Below are 20391 nucleotides of genomic sequence, written 5' to 3'. Positions count from 1 at the left end.
GCATCGCGCCGGAGGCCACGCCCCCTCCTTGCAGCACTCTGCAAACGCACCCCCTGGCCAATTGTAAGTTGGGGAATTAATTCCCCTTCAATACTTAGGGTCCCTGGGGGCCAACTAGCCCAACGGGTATCTCCAGTATGCGCCAGGGAGCTGCGTTGCAGACAGGTGTTCTGGGACCACGCCCCTTTTTACACCTCTATGCAACGCAGCTCTGTGGAGATTACTGAAGGTACCTAGTGGGCTAGTTTGACCCTAGGGACCCTTAGGATTCAAGGGGACTTCATCTCTCAACTTAGAACGGCCACAGGGCGCGTTTACACAGTAGAGAAGGGAGGGGACGGGGCCTGAGTTGACGTGTGCAAACACGCTCTGTGGCGCGTTTTAAGTTGGGGAAATAATTCCCTTTCAATCCTGAGGGACCCTGGGTGCCAACTAGCCCACAAGGTGCTTCCAGTAAGTGCCACTGGTCTGCGTTGCAGAGATGTGGTCCAGGCCGTGCTACTTTTTACACCTCTCTGCAACGCAGCTCTGTGGCGCTTACAGGAGGTACCTAATGGGCTAGTTGGACCCTAGGGACCCTCAGGATTCAAGGGGACTTAATCTCCCAACTTAAAACGGCCACAGAAGATCATAGAAGATCTGTTTGTTAGAAAATAACAAGAGGAGGAGGGAAGAACAGAGGCTCACCTTATTTAAAAAGATTACGGAGAACCACCTGTCCCACAGAAGTGTCGGCATCGCTGGCAGCTTCCAGACAGTAGTGCTTGGTAAAGGAGTGCCTGCTGGACTACGTAGCAGCTCTGCAGATTTGATGAATAGGCACACCAGCAAAGAGCGGTAGAAGAAGAGATTCTAGTAGAATGTGCTCTCGGAGTTGTATGTAATGGTCTGCCTGCATGCTGAGGACAGAAACAAATTGCAGCAGAAATCCAACGAGCAATGTACTGTTTGGATATTGGGTGTCCTGTACGCATCTTTCCATAATTTATGAATAGCTGATCAGATTTCCGTATTGAAGATGTCCACTGTAAATAGCATTTGAGACACCTCTTGACATCAAGAGTATGTAACGTCCTTTCCGCAGGTGATTTGAGGATTAGGAAAGAAAGTCTTTAAAATGACCGGTTCATTGAGATGAAAATCCGAAGGTACTTTAGGCATAAAATCGGGGTTAGTGCGTAGCACTACCGAGTCCTTAGTGAATTGAAGGAAAGGCAGTTTAATAGTGAAGGCTTGAATATCACTGACCCGCCTAGCTGACGCGAGAGCCAACAGCAGAGACACTTTCCATGAAAGAAACTTCAAATCTGTCCTATGAACCCTAGGAGTACAGAGAGTTGGACCCATCCTGTTGAAATCTTGAAATAGCCGCTAAGAATACTTGGAATGGGAAAGGCCTGATCTTGCCAAATGTAAAAAGAAAGGCAAAATTTGTTCCGGTTTTGCCTGGATTGGATGAATGTTGGCGGCTTGACACCACAGGCAAAATCAATTCCATTTGAGCTTGTATGTCTTTATTGTGGAAGGCGCTCTAGCATTGGCCTAGACTTCCCTTCAGTCCAAAGGAATGTTTAAGTGAGCGAATTCAAGGTGCTCAGGCGCCAGGCCGCTAAATGCAGAGATGCAGGAAACCGGGTGGCAGATCTGTCCCTTCTGAATGGATAGAAGGTTTGATATTGAATGGGATCGCATTCGGAGAGAAGGAGAAGTTTGGTGAACCAGAACTGGCGAGGCCACCTGGGAGCTATGAGTATTAGGCGACCAGGTTCTTTCTTCATTTTCCGGAGAACCCTGGGAACCAACGGTATCAGTGGAAAAGAGTAGGCATAAATCTGCTACCAGTTCATCGAAAACGCATTCCCGCACGATTCCTTGTGGGGAAGCCAGCTTGCGAAGAATGGGCATTTGCGGTTCGGACTGGTCGCGAACAAGTCCAGATCGGGTCGACGGCACTTTTGAAAAATACCATCCAAAGTTGGTTGTTGGAGCCCCCACTCGTGAATGGAAACGGTCGACCTGCTGAGGGAATCCGCAAGGACGTTGGAAACTCCTGGGACACGGATTGCTGTCAGACTTATCCGATGTCGGATTGCCCAATCCTACATTTGCTGGGCTTGCTGAGACAGTAAAACGGATCTTGTCCCACCTTGATGCTCCGAGAATGATGGTGCAAAAAGACTTTAGGGCCAGGAAGATAGCTAGCAACTCTAAAAGGTTGATATGCCAAGTCCATTGTTGAACATCCCATTTGCCGCTGACAGTGAGCCCTTGCAGATGCGCTCCCCATCCTTCGAGGGAGGAGCCCGTGGTGATGACGAAACTTGGAGCTTCCACTAGAAATGAGCAGCCTGCTGTCACGTTCTTTGTGCAAGTCCGCCAGTGTAAGGCTTCCCGAATCCGAGAATTGATGTGGATGTGATCGTCGAAGGATCCCGAAACCTGCAACCACTGTTTGTTAAGCTCCTCTTGCAGAGGTCTCATCTTGAGACGGCAGTTGGGGACCAGGGGAATGCAGGATGACAGCAACCCCAGAAGTGACTTGAACTGCCGGACTGAAAGGTACTTTCTTGATCGCAACAGTTGGGCAAGTTTGCAAAGTTTAAGTTGCCTTTCGTTTGAGACACAGGCTTGTGTCAGCAGAGTGTCTATGGTGGCTCCCAAGAACGTTCTCCTTTGTGATGGGCCGAGGAGAGACTTGTCGAAATTGACAGAGGACCAGAGATTGGAAAAGAGACAGACATCTCGGAGTATGGGCGTTTGCAACTGTGAAAGAATTCGCCTTGATAAGGCAATCATCTAAATAAGGAAAGATTTGAATTCCCTCCAGTCGAAGGTGAGCTGCCACTGGTGCTAAGACCTTGGTAAAGACATGGGGCGCGGAACGTAGTCCGAAAGGAAGGACTTTAAACTGGAAGCCCCTGCCAGCCACTCTGAACCCCAAGAACTTTCTGTGTCTGTGGATAATTGGTACATGAAAATAAGCATCCTGGAGGTCGAGGGTGGTCATGTAATCCCCTGCCGTGAGGAGTTGAAGAATTTCTTGAAGAGTCAGCATCCGGAAGGATAACTTTTTTAGATATTTGTTGAGGGAGCGAAGATCTAAAATGGGGTGCCATTCTCCCGATTTCTTTCTTATTAGAAAAAAACTGGAATAGAACCCGGTCCCTCTTTGCAACCGAGGAACTACCTCGATCGCTCCCTTTCCCAAAGACCACCTCCAGCTCTGTGAGGTGAGCTGGAGGTGGTCTTTGGGAGGAGTATTCGGAGGAAGTTTTCCAAATTCTAGATCATGAGCTCTGGCCACAATGTCCAAGACCGATTTGTCTGTTGTTATAGCTGACCAGTTTGAGTACAAACGGGAGATTCTTCCTCCAACTTTTAAAGGGGTAAGCGGTAGAGCAGGTGGCAGTTGTTACTGCTTTTTAGACGTATCACGTCCGCGGTAGGAAGACTTTCTTCTGTTTTGTGAATAAGAGGTAGTTGGTTGTTGCCTGAAGGATTGTTGACACCGAGATGAGTAACGTTGGTTACTCTGATAGGACTGATATTGTCTTTGCTGATTATAGCCTCCTCGACCGGCGAAGGATCCACGGCCTCTAGCGCCACAAAAAGGCGGTTTATGAAACTGAAGAGTACCGAGAGATCTTGCTGTCTCGGTATCTTTTTTAAATGGCCTGGAGGGCCTCATCCACATGCTGACCAAAAAGAGACTCGCCGTCAAAAGGCATATCAATTATTTTAGCCTGAACCTCCTGGCAAAATGATGTAGCTTTTAGCCAGCCCTGTCACCGCAGGACTGCGGCAACTGCCAGTTGTCGAAAACCTGTAGACGCAACATCCACAGCCGAATCAATCTCAGCCGAGATTCGTTCACCCTCCTGAAGGATTTTTAGCGCCTCAGACTTAGAGGACTCAGGCAACATGTCGATGTAGGGCGAAATGTCCGACCACATCTGTCTATCATATCGACCTAAGATGGTGAGTGAATTAGCTGAACTGACGGTAGTTGCTGCCATGGTCGAAACTTTCTTTTCAATAGCGTCCAGACGCCTCCCATCCCGATCAGGAGGAGCTGACAGTGGAGAAGAGGGATTCCGCGCTAGACGTTGAGCCGCTTGGGTGATAACGGAATCTGCCTTTGGCTGACCTATCAGACATGCTGGTGCCTTGTATTTCTTCTTGAGGTGGGGCAAGACCGGAGGAATAGAAGCAGGCGCTTTCATAACCTTTAGTGCTTCCTGCCAAATAAAGTCAATAATAGGAATCGACCGGATCTGCTTCCTCTGCTGATCTTTAAAATCGTAAAGGAAACAATCATCCTTCTTTGTTTCCATAGGAAGGAGGAACTGTTGTGTTGCCCTCTCCATGAGAAGATGAAAACCTCCGATGTCAACTGGAGGACAGTCAACCGGAGCAGGAGTAGATGGAGACAGAGTTTGAATCTGGTTGTCGTCCCACTTTGTCATGAGTGATCTGTCATCCAGTTCACCTTCCTCCCTATCGTCATCCGTGGTGTGAGCGTCCTGAGAGTGATGCGAAGGTACCGGAGAATTTGGTCTGGGCGACCTCAATGCTAATGAAGATTGAGGAACAGGTGTAGGTGGTATAGAATAAGCCGATTCAGATGGAGGGAAACGGCGATATTAATCGTCCAACATTTATTGCAGCTTATTTAGAAGAGTCAAAGGCATTTGGGCCGTAGGAATTGGATCTGGAGCTGAAGGAACAGTCTCCTGGCATAAATCCTCTTCTTGATCCACATCCTGATATTTAATGAAGAGCTCGGAAGGGCTCCTGGCAGTGCGAAACCGATCACCCTCATCCGATTCGTCACCATCCTCTTCGTAATCCATCCAGCAACTGTTCAGGTAACACGAGGAACCTTAGAGGGGGAGATGTGAATTGGAGAGTGAACCTCCAAGGAAGCCCCACGTCTTTGTAGCAAGGAAGGCGTTGCTGTCGACGGAGGCAACTGTGTAGACGGTGCCGCAAACTATGTTGTTGGCGTAGACGAAGAACAAACCTGAAGAGCCGTGCATGAAGACCGTTGTAGCATCAACGAGGTAGCCGTCAACGAGGCAATCGTCGACGAGGCGGACGACGAAGTGATAGTCGACGAGATAAACTTCTACGACGAGGCGGCCGTCGACGAGGCGGCCTTCAACTAGATTCTTTTAATTTTCGTGGAAGGAACGTTGACCGTAGATCTCACCTCCGTCGACGAGACTGGCTTCACGGAGACGGATACCGGCGTCGACGGCGACTATGTCGACGACATTATCTGCGGCTTCGGCGACGAGAAGGTAGCAGTCGACGTAGACATTGCGCCGACGGTAGGCTTCGTCGACAAAGACATCATCGTCGAGCTCGTCGACGAGGGACCCCGTTTCTGAGGTGAATCTCTGTCAGAAACTCGTTTGGAAGCGTGAGACTTCACAGTCTTTCTCGGGGGCGTAGAAGGAAGAGTTTTACTCTTAGAAGGTGGAGGAGCCTTTTTTGAAGTAGAAGGCAGCTCAGCACTCTTAGAAGTGTGCTGTTTTTTCGACACCTTAGACCCAGGAGAAGATAAATCCGTGTCAGCTGTCCTCTTCCTAGAGGAAGTAGTCTGGACAGAGGCAATACTACCAACTTCAGATAAGGGATTGTCCTGATCTTTAATCTTCTGTAGCCACAGAAGTAGCCGCTCTTCTCTGTCCCTGAGTGTCTTTTGTGGGAAAGTTCTGCAGATCTTGCAGTCTCTCATCTGGCGGTCAGGATACAAGCAGTAAATGCACTTCTTGTGGGGATCTTCTGAAAACAGCCCGAGCTTCCCACAAGATTTAAAAGAGAGATTTATTTAAAGAAGACATCATAAAATGAAGAATTCCTGAAGAAACTAGAGAAATACTGAGCAGAAATCAGGGAGACTCCCTTCACATGACGTGCGGTAGAAAATCTGAGAGCCTGAGCCTCTGAGAACATTCTGGGTGGTGCTGTCGCCTGATTGGCTGTAGTTTGGCCTATATATAATGACTTGGATGAGTCATAAAAGTGGAGGAATTTTTCCTTTCAATTTCTGGCTACTTTACTTCCTGGTTCTAGGTTACCTATGATATGGTTTCTATATGTATATATATTGCTATTTTTATGTACCTTGGGACTCCCACTCAGACGACAGGGAATGATTCAGGCATGGGAATCTATGAAAGATACCCCAATACTGGAAAATCCTATTTCTCCCAAATCGATGGCATGGGGCGGGGCCTATTGTTGGAAGACAGTACGCCACAAATTACAATGAACAAGCTCACAATCGGATGGTACGACGGGGGCATTGGTTTACCAAATTTACGACTCTATTATCAAGTTTCCCACCTGACTGCAGTCAATAGATGGGTGTTCGGCCCCCACGACGAGCCCAATTTCCGTACAGACCATTGGCTCATGAGACAGGGCAGCTATAATAGGGCGCTTTACACCAATCCCCGTAAACCTAATTTAACCGGCCCCATGGCCCGTATGGTTGAGACTTGGCACTGAGTCACAAGAAAATTGGGTTGGTATAATCGTCTGACTAACGCGACTCCACTATGGGAGACTGATATTCTGGGACGACTTAGTCAATGCCCTGGATAGGACACAATTGGGATTTTCACGGTTGGGGACATGTGGGTGAAAGGGAAGCTGGCCTCATTTGCTGACCTCCAGACAAAGTACCAATTGGCACAATCCGAAACATTCAGGTACTTACAGATTAGTCATGCTATTTCATCTGCCCTGCCAAAGGGGATCCCTCTCCCTGACTCTTCCCCCTCTTAGAAGACCGGTTGCTATTGGATCCCATGAACCACAAGGCCCCATCACTTACTTATAAGAAACTGGTAAATAACTGTGCAGATCAGATGCAGAAATGGAGGGTGAGCTGGGAAACAGACTTGGGAAGCATAGAGGAGGAGGACTGGCGTGACGCACTGGCCTCCCCGAGGGAAGTGGCCATTCCCATGCGTTTACGGCTCATCCAGCTGAAAATCCTTCATCGGGTCTTCTTTGATGCTAAGCTCCTGTTTAGACTGGGTAGGCGCCCTGACCCGCTCGGTCTCCGGCATTGTAATCAAGTAGATACCTTTGTCCACATATTATGGGAATGTTCACAAATTCAGTACTATTGGGAGAAGATTATCCGTCAACTTGAGAGAACTTGTGACAAGCCCCTAAAGCTATCTCCCCAGCTCTGCCTTCTTAATATTTGGGAGGCGACTGACCTCTCCCAGGCTGAACAGGCTTGGGCCTCGATGGGCTTTACCATCACGAAGCACAACATCGCACAGAAATGGGGGGGGGGGGGGGGGGGGGTGGACGTGGTCCCACTTTTGAGTGATTGGGCAAAGGACATGGATAGTGCAATGATTGCAGAGAAGACTGTTTAAGGGACGGGGATTCCCCAGGAAATGGGACCATAAAGGGGGAAGGTGGAATAAGTACAGAGGGGATATCTGTATCTCCCCTACGATATAGCTGCGGCGCGAAAGGCAAACACTGATGGCCCAGTTAACAGCTGAGGTGGTGTCCTCTCCACTGCCCAACTAGAAGGTACGACCGCTAGACCCACATCATTTATTGTACCAAGACATGTAGTTTCTCAACTAGCAATGTATCTCGAAGATGGTTGGACATTGAACAGAGGCAGTGAGCTGCTACAATCCTTGCTCAAATGTAAGTGGATGTAAAGTTGCTGGAACCCTCTGTGGGGGGTGCAAATATGGTAATGATGCTTGATATGTACCGATACAATGCTGTTGAAAATAAAAAAGGTTGAAAAACAGAACCTGCAAAATGATCCTTTTTTGCTTCATTGTTCTCTTCCTGTGCAGTTTTGTTTGGATCTATCCCTAGTCAATCCCGCATATCCTGCATTCTTTCTCCTTACCTTATTTCTGCTAAAAATGAAGGTGCCCTAGCCAACATTCCCAGCCCTCGCAGCTCAAGCCACACTCTACCCTGGTGCTTTCAATGCACCGCCTCCCGAGGATGCTCTGAACACATTAGCCTGGGGTTAAAGTGGGCCGGGTCCTGTCAGTGGTCAGCACCGGCAGTTCTAAAAAGCAGGTGCTCAAACGGGGTCCCTATTGGGCTCTCCATTTCTGTCCTCACCCTCGGTGAACAGAAGTCTTACATCTGCAGCAGCAGCACCCTTTACTGCTTGTGATGTAACTTCAAAGAAACTCGTTAAAGTTCTTTCACAGTCTCATCATTTCAGAATGGAGGCATTTTCAACATTATATACAATGAAGCCATAGTTGTTGCTTATTTATCTTATGCAGCTAAAAAAAAAAAAAAATAGTGGCAAAGCCAATATGTAATGGTGTAAGCTGGGTGACCACTTACTACACAATAGTCCTGGCTCGTTGTAGGGGTAATGTTACTTGCTGTATTATATGTATGGATGCAACGATAGAAACAGCAAAATGCCAGACAGGCGGCACAGTATTATGCGAAGCACAAATTTCTAGCTGAAGTGTTTGTAAGCCACGCCCTTAATTACATCGGGCACGCCCCTTTAAGAGCCCCCCACCCACCTCACCCCCCAATTAAAGCGCCGACATTAGCACAAGCTACTTACCTCACGGCTCGATTTCACCGCACTCATCGGCCACACGGGTGTATCAGGAGCCAATTCCCTATAAGGATAATAAAAAGGGACATTATTAGCATTATGCCGTTCAGTAGGTTATGATCATAACTAGTCACTGGATGGAATACTATTGCTGCGGTTCGAACCTGAGCACTACCAATGCCCTAAAGACGAAGGCTATTAATAGCACGGCTTGCAAAAGGCTGAATTAAACACCGTCGCTTTTTACCTCGGAAAGAGGAAGCAAATGCAGAGAGGTCAAAAAAGAGGAAGCGGGGACCGGCCTTTACTGCTCCAGCTGGGAGGCAGCGCACGCTCGTGCCCGCTCCGGCGTTTACAAGAACCAGCCAATAAGGGCCTCCGGGGAGAGGAGCCACTCTATACCTATGCATGGAGAGACCGGAAGAAAAGGGACAGCCGCAGACAAGAGCGGGCAACAGTATAAGTGCAGTGCTGGCTGCTTCAAAGCTTTACGTACAGAACTTCAAGGCTGCAAAAGAGAACTGGTTGGATACGAGGGAAAACTGGAACAGCAACATTTTATTTAAAACATGCGTTGATTGAGCAATTCAATTCACAATGTACACATTCACTGAAAAACTCAGTCAATGGAAAGAAAAGTACACACACAAAGAACATCCACATTATCCACCACAGATAAGAACACAACGTATCAACTATGTCCTTCAAAACCATATTCACAGGAAATATACAGGAAGGAAAGGGAAAGAGAAGTAATGAAAATTATACAAAAGAGAAAGGCGAGGGGCCGAAAAGCGCACAGAAAGAAAGCACTACACCTCAAGGAAAATCAAACTCATTAATGCAACATTCCCATCTAGCCTCTCCTCGCCCACACCACGATTTAGCGTGGCTACCAGATCCTTTAAAATAAATGCTATGCAAATGTTTTCTGGGCGTCTTGGGTTGAGCACATTTAAACTTATTGTCTCCGTGTACCACCTTCAATTTTGTGGACTTCAGACCACGTCTTACTGCTCCCCAATTGTCACATAGTCCCATTGCTGTTACTTGATCTGGTGGCTCCTAATCTAGCTCTCTGGCCTAATGTCCTGGAAGATCAAAATGCGCTAGCCAGAAATTTGGACGTCTCATTTCAAAGTGGCTGTTCCCTTATGATGGACCTGGCCCTGTTTGGAGTGTCACGGCCAAACTTTTTGCCTTCGCGTTCCTACTTTTTGCTGGATTCGTTATTATCGGCCTTTGGGCTCTGAACTACTGCTAACCAGTGTCAAAGTACTTGTGCTCTCTGCTTAAAACATGGTAATATTGACTTGTACCCAATTGGGCATTCTTAATTTACATTTAAGTCCCTAGTAAAGTGGCACTACATATACCCAGGGCCTGTAAATTAAATGCTACAGACAAGCACAATGGAGTGACAAGCCCCCCCCACGTTCTAAAACACAGGGAATAGATAGGATTCTTTATATGTAGACTCGACAAAATTGCAGCCACGATTTTTGACGGCGCTCTGCCGGCTTAAATAAATTGGATCTATACCAGACCAACTTAGAGAGATTCAACACACCTGATTACTTCAAGCCTCATTACCAGAAGAGTAAAAGTTTCGTCTTCTGCTAACAGCCTTTCCAGATTCATGCCACGCTGCTAATTACGACCGAGTCAGAGTCCTGAGGAGAATCCCGTAACTACTAGGGATTCAAAACGCGTAAACTCTAGAGTATGGGGTACTTTTGATGGGGTGTGCCACAAGGGAATTGGTTAAATAGTGTTTTTCCCTCGTAGTGTTGACAACACCAGATATATTTTTTGTATTCCCATTATCTGTTGACAGGCAGGACTGTAGACGTCTTTAGCAAGGAGTTAATGTCCGCCTAGTGTTTGAATTTGAACTTAGGACTGGTCAAATGTTTTTGGCTTGTACATATGATTGAGGTTTTGTCTTTGTATTTATTAATTAAAATGATTTTGTCATGTGTATTTATGTTGGATAATGCGCTTTAATATTGGATGATAATGTGCAACCTAACAATGTGTTACTCTTTCTAAAGACATGTATAATTGGTTTTGAATGTCTTTTTGTAAAAGCTAAATTGAGCTGACAAAAGCTTTAAACCTTAGAATTAATGGTCTAAGGTTTACCCCGATTTAGATCAAACAGTCTTCCGGGACACCTCATTTTGTTGTTTGACTGGTGGGTCTGCAGCACTGGATTGTGCCACCTACTTATGTAGCACTTTAAACATGCCTCAGGTCTGCCATTGTAGAGCCTGCATATGCAGTTAAAACTGCCACTTCGACCTCGCAAAATATACCTTTTGCCAGTCCAAAACATTTTTTTAATACATAAAAGCAGGGCTGTAAGTGTGATGAAAAAACTGGGGGGGGGGGAGGGGGATTGTCTCTCAAAGGGGCGTGGCCAATGTAATTAAGGGCATAGCTTAAAAACACGCAAGGAAAAAAAATCAGTGCTCAGCATAGTGTGCCACCTGACTTGTATTTTGCGGTTTGTCATTGCATCCAGATATATGATACAAGTAACATCATACCCACAAGTCAGAACTATTGGCTTTGTCAATGGTTGTTAATTGCATAAGATAAATAAGCAGCAACTATGGCTTGTATAGAATATTGAAAAAGCTTCCACATAAAGCCCTGGTGACAACGACAATGTTGCTGTTCCTGAGTTTCAAAAACAGAAGGGAAATCCAGAGAGAAAATTACTCCTTAAAGGATTTCCCTCCCTTACAACGCTCACCTGGCATGATGTCATGCCGTAACTTCTCCACTAGTTAGAAGTGAGCAGTGTGAGCACGCGCACATAGATGTGCTGCTGTCCCTGCATTCCGAAAAAAAAACGGACCGACTGTGCCGTCGCACTAAAGAGAGCCCAATAGAGACCCGTTTTGAGGCTCCCTTTAAAAAACTGCCGGTGCTCAGACCCGGTGAGACCCGGCCCACTTAAAGCCCTGCATATAAGTTACCACTAGGGTCAGCCCTGGACAGCCCAGAGGATAGGGTGCAAAGTATTTAAGAAGTAGGACATGTACTTTCAAGTTTTACATGTCCTGGTAGTGAAAAACCCTTCAATTTGTTTTTCTCTACTACAAGGCCTACGTCTGCATAGGATAACATTGAAGTTGTCTCATTACATTTATAAATGTAACTTCCAAATGGAAGAGATAGTCAGTTCATGTTTTGTGTCTCTGGAATTCTAATTTAAAATCCTAACTTATGGTGAAGTCAGATTTTAAATTACAATTCTGAAAATTCCACTTTCAGAAAGTTGGCATTTGCTTGCTTTAGCAACTTGGTGCCTGCAGCTCGTCTCTGGTCACATGACTGAGTGTAACTGACAGTTGAGTTTAGTGTATTCCTCCTAGATAGCCACACACAATGTAAGCTTAGATGTTAGTGGATGGGCCACACTGGCAGGATGAGGGAGGCGCTGGACTCAGCCACACTTATACTTGTATACACTATGTCCTGCCTCCACACAAAGGACTGCATACTCCCTGTATTTAGTCTGGAGCAGGCACCAGAAAAGAAGGGCAACTGTGCACTTCAATGTTATGCCTCTTGAACCTTCTACCCACTTCGAAGGCACAACTGCGTATAAAAGAAGGAACTTAAACAGCAACTTTAAAGTACACGTCTGAACCTGTGGATACTCCGCAAGGAAGGAGTAATGCTGCACTGCTACAAGGACTGTGCCTCTCCTCTGCTGGACTGCTGATCAGAAGGACCTGCTGCCTTGATGACCTCTTGCCTGGGGAAGAAGAACTGGGCATGCAGCTCACCTTGAATCTAGGATCCCAGAGTGACTTAAAGGGATAGTCTGCTGGCCTACTGATCCGAGTCTCAGGTGCATAAACAACTGAACAACAGTTCCTGCCCCTCCCACCAAGTGGTACCTCTCAGTTCCTGGACCCTTGGTTTGGATCTCGAGCTCTTGAAATCAAGCTTTTGGGCTCTTCACGACTGCACACAGGCCCGTTCACACCAGAACAGAGCCGCTCGAACTGAAAATTAGCACAGCCACCATCAGCTTATCTTTTTGCACAGCAGAATCGATAGCCAAGAAGGCACATCAACACAGAAGGCACATCAACACAAAGCTCCAGCCCACCTGTGGCGCCCGTACAAAAATAATTGTCACAATGGAAATTTGAATTAACATGGAATCAAATCATCACCTTGATAAAATCAATACGATTTATTCATATTCATGATATACTTGTGTTCATATTCAATGACAGCACAAATATCTGTACATTTCTAAAAAGGTGCTCCAAGAAAGGGAAGGAAAAGGTGCTCAAAAAGGGTGTCGCTTGTGAGGGTTATAGAAGAGGAAAGGCAATGTGCAATATATACAAATCACAGACTGTGATCTATCCAACCACTTTGAAGGCAAATTATGCAAGAAACATAGTATCTCGTGACACAGGAAATCAATTTGTTATCTGTACGTGAAAGAACCAAGAAAGACCGTCGACGTTTCTACCCCCTTGATGCGTGTAGGGTATTTAATCCTTAGCTTGGGGTCTTCATCAGGACATGTGAAAACACAATTAGAACCACTTAGACTAATCTGGCAGTAAAATGTGGAGATCTGGGCTCATAGGCTCCTACGTTGTGGAGGCAAGTAGAGAGGACTCGCAGCATGTTAGTTAGGAGTTGGGTGTAGCGTCAGGGTTAAACAATCTTGGCCCCCCTGTATAAAATGCAAATCGCTCTGATAAAACGTGGGTATATTCAAAATCACTGTGGACTGTGGCCTTGTGGCAGTCTGTGTGTGTGACCACGGTAAATGAGATATGGAGTCAATGGTGGAACGTTCAAATAAGGCCAGACGCCTCAATGGCCGTATGAAGCAGTTTCTGAATACCCCCCGGTTGAAAACGATCTCCCATGGTGCATCATGGGGGAGGCATTGTTTCACCAGGATGGAGTACATCTTTCAGACAGCGGTCACATGTTTTTCGCGGAGAATCTGGTTGCATTTGCAAATCAAACTTTGTTTCAACACTGATACACCGGCCTTAGTGGGAGGCCTGGCTGGTCGGGGAACCACCCAGGCCTGTGGCGGGGAAGGAGTCATGTTTGGTCACAAGACAGGTGGACAACCTTGGCATCAGTAATTGAAGTGCAGGCGAATTATGAATTAGGAAGCCTTTGATTTAAGAACCGGGGCGGGGGGTTGCCGTAGGGGTTGGGTCTCCCACAACAGCGACTGTCCCTAGCCTCTCAGTACTCCATTACATGGTCCTGGAGGATGTAGGGGAATGGCGACTGCGCCAGGGGTCCAAGGTATGGCCCGGTTGCCCAGCCCATCCCCATTGGGTGCCAGAGGGGGATCCCTTCTTGGGTTGGCTCTGGCACGGTTATGTTAGGGGCTCAGTCGTCATGCTGGCCCACACGCCCTCTATCTTGAGGGGGCAGGTGAATTCGCCTTTTGATGTGCAACTTGCGGTATGGGGAACCATAGTCCCGAATAGTCAATACCAAGGTACCTGGGGTGTGGCCAGCCATGACTCCTTTGAGGAACTGTTGATAGGAACTGACATGTATTAGCTCTCCCCAAATAAAGGTGTTGTGATGTACTTATTGTAAATATCAATTGAAAAGTTTTTCGAATTATTCTGCTGAAAATGTTTTATCGAAAATGTAATAAATACGTCCGGAGAATCTTATATTCTCGAACGCTGTACTAGTGTCTGCGTGCTTTTGTCACCATCCAAAGAATTCCCAGTTAGGGGGAGGGTTAATTGGGGTTGGTCTCGAGCCGGTCCCCCGCCTGTGGCCCCAGGGGGCAACGCCGACCGATGGCAGGCCCACAAGACAGGTGTGGGCCAGTTCGGACCGGTCCCAGGCAGCGCCAATGGTGGCAACGAAATCTTTAAAATTTTGTGGGTCCTCCTGTGATTGACCGGTGGGCCAGGGTGGGCAGTTGGGCGAGGATAAGAAGGGGAGGGCCTTCCCACCAGATTACCTGTTCCCTCGCCTGGCTGCCCCCCTCCACGACGATCGCTTATAAAAGTGCCTCGCTCCAGTGACCTCCCGACCCTTGCCTGCTGCTGCAAGGAATTCCAGCAGCGAAGACGCCTTTTTCTCCCACCCTCCCATTCCCTTATGGCATCTTTTTTGTATCGGGGCGGGGAAGGAGTCATGTTTGGTCACAAGACAGGTGGACAACCTTGGCATCAGTAATTGAAGTGAAGGCGAATTCTGAATTAGGAAGCCTTTGGCTTAAGAACCGGGCTGGGGGTTGCTGTAGGGGTTGGGACTCCCGCTAAAGCGACTGTCCCTAGCCTCTCTCGGTACGCCATTACATGGTCCCGGAGGATGTTGGGGGATGGCGACTGCACCAGGGGTCCAAGGTATGGCCCGGTTGCCCAGGCCCATCCCCATCCCCATTGGGTGCCAGGGGGGGATCCCTTCTTGGGTTGGCTCTGGCACAGTTATGTTGGGGGCTCAGTCGTCATGCTGGCCCACACTCCTATCTTGAGGGAGCAGGTGAATTTGCCTTGCGATATGCAACTTGCGGTATGGGGGACCATATTCCTGAATAGTCAATGCCAAGGTGCCTGGGGGGTGGCCAGCCATGACGTCTTTGAGGAACTGTTGACAGGACCTGACATGTATTAGTTCTCTGCAAATAAAGGTGTTGCGATATACTTAATGTAAATACTAATTAAAACGTTTTTCAAATTATTCTGCTGAAAATGTCATGTTTATAGAAAATTTTATAAATACGGACAGGGAATCGTATATTCTCTAACACAGTAATAGAGTCTGCATGCTTTTGTCATCCTTCAAAGAATTCACAGTTAGGGGGGGGGGGGGTTAGTTGGGGTAGGTCTTGAGCCGGTCCCCCCCACCTGTGAGCCTAAACTTTAAAAAAAAAAAAATGCAGAAAATACCTTCAAAGAGAAGATACCAAGTGACGAACCAGGCCACCATGCTCCATAGGCCTCCTGCACAGGACCGGTCTAACAAATGTGAACAGCCTAAACACTTCATGAGAAATCAGTTTTAAGTCATGACTATGTGCACTTCCCTTGAATAAACTGGTAAATGTAACTAATTTCCACACGTTACCTCTTCTTTCCTCTCACTGCGCACTATACGCAGGGTGTCCCGCTTCTTCACTTTCTCTGCCCTCAAACTCATTATCTTGGCCATGGTGATGTCCCGCCTGGACTATGGGAACGCCCTGTATGCCGGTATCCCCGCATACAGTTTGCGTCGCCTACAACAGATACAAAACCAGGCGGCTCGCCTGGTCTTCAATCTCCCTAAATTTCACCATTCCACCCCACTTCTGAATTCACTACATTGGCTCCCCGTGCGAGCTAGAATTCAATTCAAGCTCGCATCCATTACCTTTTTGGCCCGATCGGGCTTGGCGCCAGCCTTCATTTCTTCTGAAATTGCCTCATATATCCCCACCAGGACTTTACGTTCCTCCTCCCAGTTCCTCCTCACCAACCCACGCTTCCGGAGAAAGAAGTGGGGAGGATCTAAATTTGCTATCCTTGCCCCTACCCTCTGGAATTCCCTTCCCCTTGAACTTCGTTCCATCACCCTCTATTCACAGTTCCGTAAACGCCTTAAAACCCACTTATTCACAAAGTCCCTTGAATAAACGCTCCCCCTTCCCTCCCTGTTTTTAACCTCAGTTTCCCGTCAGCCATAGCGCCAAGAAACCGCTGGTATACGTGCGCTTTAAAAATACTTTCAAACTCAAACTCAACTCAAAAAATACTTTCAAACTCAAACCACAACATTTGTGAAATTTTAAATCCTCTTCGCATATATCAAAATCACCCTTGATCACCTGGGATGTTAACATTGTACGTCGAAGGCAGCTCGGCATAGAAAGAGTCTGACCGCCTCATAAAAAGAGACAGCTTTGAAATGAGACTGAATATCAGTGAGTGAGAAAGAAGCAGTCATGTTCACTCCCATAGTAGTTAACGTTGAGATCTGCAACTTACGCTTTAAGGGCCTCATGTAGGTCGCCAAATACCGGTCGGTAACGGCCGATTTTCGGTAATTATACCGTTACCGACCGGTATTTTGGCTTTTGGTATGTAGGGGGCTCATTTTTGAATTCGGTAATTTACCGAATCGGTAAAATTACCGAATCGGTAATTACCGATTCGGTAAATTCCGATTACAAAAATGAGATGTAGGGGGAGTGTGTGGGTGATGTTTTGAGTCGGTATTTACCACCAACTAATAGTTGGTGGTAAATAATTAATGGCTGTGTGTAAGCATTTTGAAGCGCTTAGCAGTGTGCAATGTGGCAGACATACATGCCCTTAGGGCATGTATGTGTGCCACATGTGCACACATGGCCGAATCAGGGGTGCAACAGGGTGTCAATGTGACACCCTGCCACCCTTGCATGTTCTCCACCATTACCGAATCAGTATTTACCGATTCGGTAATGAGGCATACCTTCCCCTCAATGGGAAGGTATGCCTCATTACCGAATCGGTATATACCGATTCGGTAATTACCGAATTGTAACGAATCGGTAAAAATTACCGACTCATTACCTACATACGAGTTACCACTTCTTAAATACCGATTCGGTAACGTTCGGTATTTAAGAAGTGGTAACTGGTATGCTACCTACATGAGGCCCTAAGAGCGGTCACTGCAGAGTACAACGCAGTACACAAAGTACAACAATTCATTGTTGGTACAAGAAGCCAAATACTGTTACATTGGCAGTATAAACTACAGTTTTGCGCGTGCCTTTATAGTGTATGCATAGCTTGTGGGGGAATACACGTGCGTAATTACAGGTGAGCAGAAAAGAAGCAATGTGTTAAACTTTACAGCTGCTTTCCAGGACTGGGTGGGGGGAGGCTGTCGGTCCAGTGGTAATGTTCGTCGTCTCCAAACGTGTAGGGATGGAGGTTGAGAACAGCTTAAAAACCGACTTTATTTATTCTCCATTAAGTAGCACTTGCTTCGGCCCCCTCAATATAGACATGCGTTTAGAATATATTCCTTACAGGACTGATATATTTGTGTGTTTGAGCAACTGCAAACTGATCTTCACTGAGCCGGAAGCTGACGCTTAGCAGCTATTTCCCCACGATGGGGCAGACAGACGTTTCCTGTAACATGCCGATTTTGTCTAGGTGTCTGGGCTTCTCTGGTGACAGGCAGTCATACTATTCTGTCCTTTTCTGTTTTCAGCATTTCAAAAGTTGTTAAAAACTATTTAGGAAAAGGTTCCAGGTGAGGGTTACAGACATAAAACCGGATTAACATGTTTCCAAAAGAGAAAGCGACTACAAGAGTGAAAGAAAATAGCTTCAGATTTTCAGGCTTAGAACTTGATAGCCCTCCCCAAATGCTTCTTTTTGTTCATTCTGTAATGGGTTAAGCTAAGTGGATTTCAAACTTCTGAAAGGCTTTCGGTTCAATTTCTAGAGAATTACACACAGTAGTTTGAACATATAATACTTAACTCCAAAAGGAGTAGATGCAGTGCTATCAATGTAGAGGCGATGAGGTCGTGGTGCAAATTGGTATTTCACTTCAAGGCTTTGACCGGGTAAGGGGAGGCCCGCTCTGTATAACGCCACGCGGTATGGCTTTACACGTCTTTAAAAAGGGTCACTTCAAATTCTTCCTAGTGGTAAGAAAATACCATTCAGTGCGGAATTTCAGATTACCAGGATGTCACTGTTCAAGCAGCCTAGACACTAGCATTTGCTATGTCAGAAGACAAATGATCAACAAAAAATAAACCTGTAACAGGGGCGCGGCCAAAAGGGAAATGGAGACAGACACACGCTGAAAGAGCTCCCTGGCCTACCACATCTGAAAGTACCTAAACCTTGGAGGCAAAAAGCCTCCCCTCGGACTCAGGAACACCACAGCACACACCTGACAGACCAACTGTCCCCCCCCCCCCCCACCAAACTGAGTCGCCAATGGAAGACCACCTCTTGATCTGCCTGTGATACACGCAGACAGGTCCAACCCAGGCACACTCCCCTGTGGGGTTGCACAGGGCTCGCGCTGTCACCCCTCCTTTTCAACGCCTATCTTCAACCTCTGATAGCTGCGCTGAATCAGATGGGAGTGTCAGATCTACAACTATGCCAATGACACCCAAATTATCATTCAGATCGACAACTCCCCGACTGCCCATTCAAGAGTTCAAAATATTCTAAAATTCACGGTTAATTGGATGACGGCCAATTTCCTTAAAATTAACCCAGATAAGACAGAGGTTTTGGCCGTCAATACTGACGCCAACCACTGGAACGATCTCTTCTGGCCACAAGAGCTAGGCAAATATCCGGAGCCATCCTTGGCCGTAAAAAGCTTGGGTATCAAAATCGATGCCAAGCTGTCCATGACCCAGCAGGTGTCAGCAATAGTGGGCACATGTGTCGGCTTGCTGAGACAGCTACGTAAACTCGCCCCCCTTCTCACCTTTGACACACTCAGACTGGCTGTATCAGCCTTGAATCTGTCGAGATTAGATTATGGCAACTCCCTGTACATCGGCCTCCCGGGAAAACTGCTGGCCAGACTAATCTTCAGAGTGCCTAGACAAACTCATGCCACCCCCCTTTTACGCCAGCTACTCTGGCTTCCGATCAGGCAGAAAACAAAGTTTAAAGGCCTCTGCATTGCACATAAAGCAATCTATGGCCAAGCCCCAAGGTATATTAAAGACAGCCTAGTCCAATAGTAGATCGCTACTGTCATCAGAGGCCAGCCTGTTGGCCTGACCTCGCTTTTGCCGGTCCTCCATCGGAGGAAGAGCTTTTTCTACCTGCATCCCCCAAATCTGGAACAAGCTGCCAGAGAATGTACATAAGGAGCATGGTCTGCTTCCCTTTAGGAAGAAGCTTAAGACAGTACTCTTTTCGGAGGCGTGGGGCACATTTTAATTTATACAATCTCCACCCGAGCTAGGGCAGTGCTCTCTCACAGCGCTTAGAGACCTGACGGTGAGAACGCACTTTACAAATAACAATTAACATGAACGGGTGTCCACCATCTTGTTTGAGGGCCCGGCCAAGACACCCTAAAACACTTAGGAGAAACACTGTCTACAGCAACCTTAACCTGTGAAGCCACAGGAATCACACAGGCTGTAAGCAAGCAATTAACACCCTAGTCGGCCCCACCCAAATATACCTAAGGCGCCAAGAGGCACTACCAGCCCCAAAACCACTGGACCCATGTACAGTGCAAAGAACAAACGCAAACAGACAGGGCGACAGAGGGAGAGATTAGGGAGCCCTAACCACTCCATTCAAGGAAGACCCCACCGAGGCACCCCCATGGGACTTGTCACTCCCTACTCATCAAACCTGCACCACAGTGAGGGACTGATCTAAAAAGCAGCCTCCATCTTGCCAGTAGACCTAGCTCGGGGTCCACATGAGACCAAGAGAAACGCTCCTGCGCACAGTACAAAGGTGGCACCCAGACATGCGTAAACCTTGGTTTAACTTGCCCGACCTACAAGGCCACGCCCTAACAAGGGACCGGAGGGAATATAGGACCCGACGACCAACTGAGAAAACCCGAACTTTACAAGTAGAGCCCACACCGTCAGTACTGACTCGGGGTTGGGAACAAAAAGCCCTAAAGGGCTAGCTATTCAACAGGGACAAATGGGCAGCACACCCTAAGGCGCAACACCTAAGGGTAAAGAAGACAGACCAGAGCAGACCCTCTGGCTCAATGCAACGGCTAAAAGACCATCATGCAAACACTAGAAGTAATGAACACCGACCACTCTC

The 20391-nt window shown here is 47.2% G+C and overlaps 1 protein-coding gene across 6 annotated transcripts in view; it reads right to left on the bottom strand.

Annotated features, from left to right (window-relative positions):
- Nucleotides 1-20391, bottom strand: part of CSK (C-terminal Src kinase) — a 528738-nt gene that overhangs the window by 419310 nt on the left and 89037 nt on the right. For 3 of the 6 annotated variants that reach the window (XM_085643801.1, XM_085643797.1, XM_085643798.1), the window contains one exon: nt 8600-8657. The exons of 2 other annotated variants lie outside the window; for them this stretch is intronic. The gene's annotated coding sequence lies outside the window, so the exon portion shown is untranslated. Of the gene's footprint in view, nt 1-8599; nt 8658-12510; nt 12619-20391 lie in introns of all 6 variants that reach the window. One more of the 6 variants, XM_085643799.1, reaches the window with a different exon arrangement.

The sequence above is a fragment of the Triturus cristatus genome, chromosome 3_1 (genome assembly GCF_964204655.1).
Source record: "Triturus cristatus chromosome 3_1, aTriCri1.1, whole genome shotgun sequence".
Taxonomy (NCBI): Eukaryota; Metazoa; Chordata; class Amphibia; order Caudata; family Salamandridae; genus Triturus; species Triturus cristatus.
The sequence above is the reverse complement of the archived record's forward strand: the minus strand, read 5'-3'. Positions and strand labels throughout refer to the sequence as shown.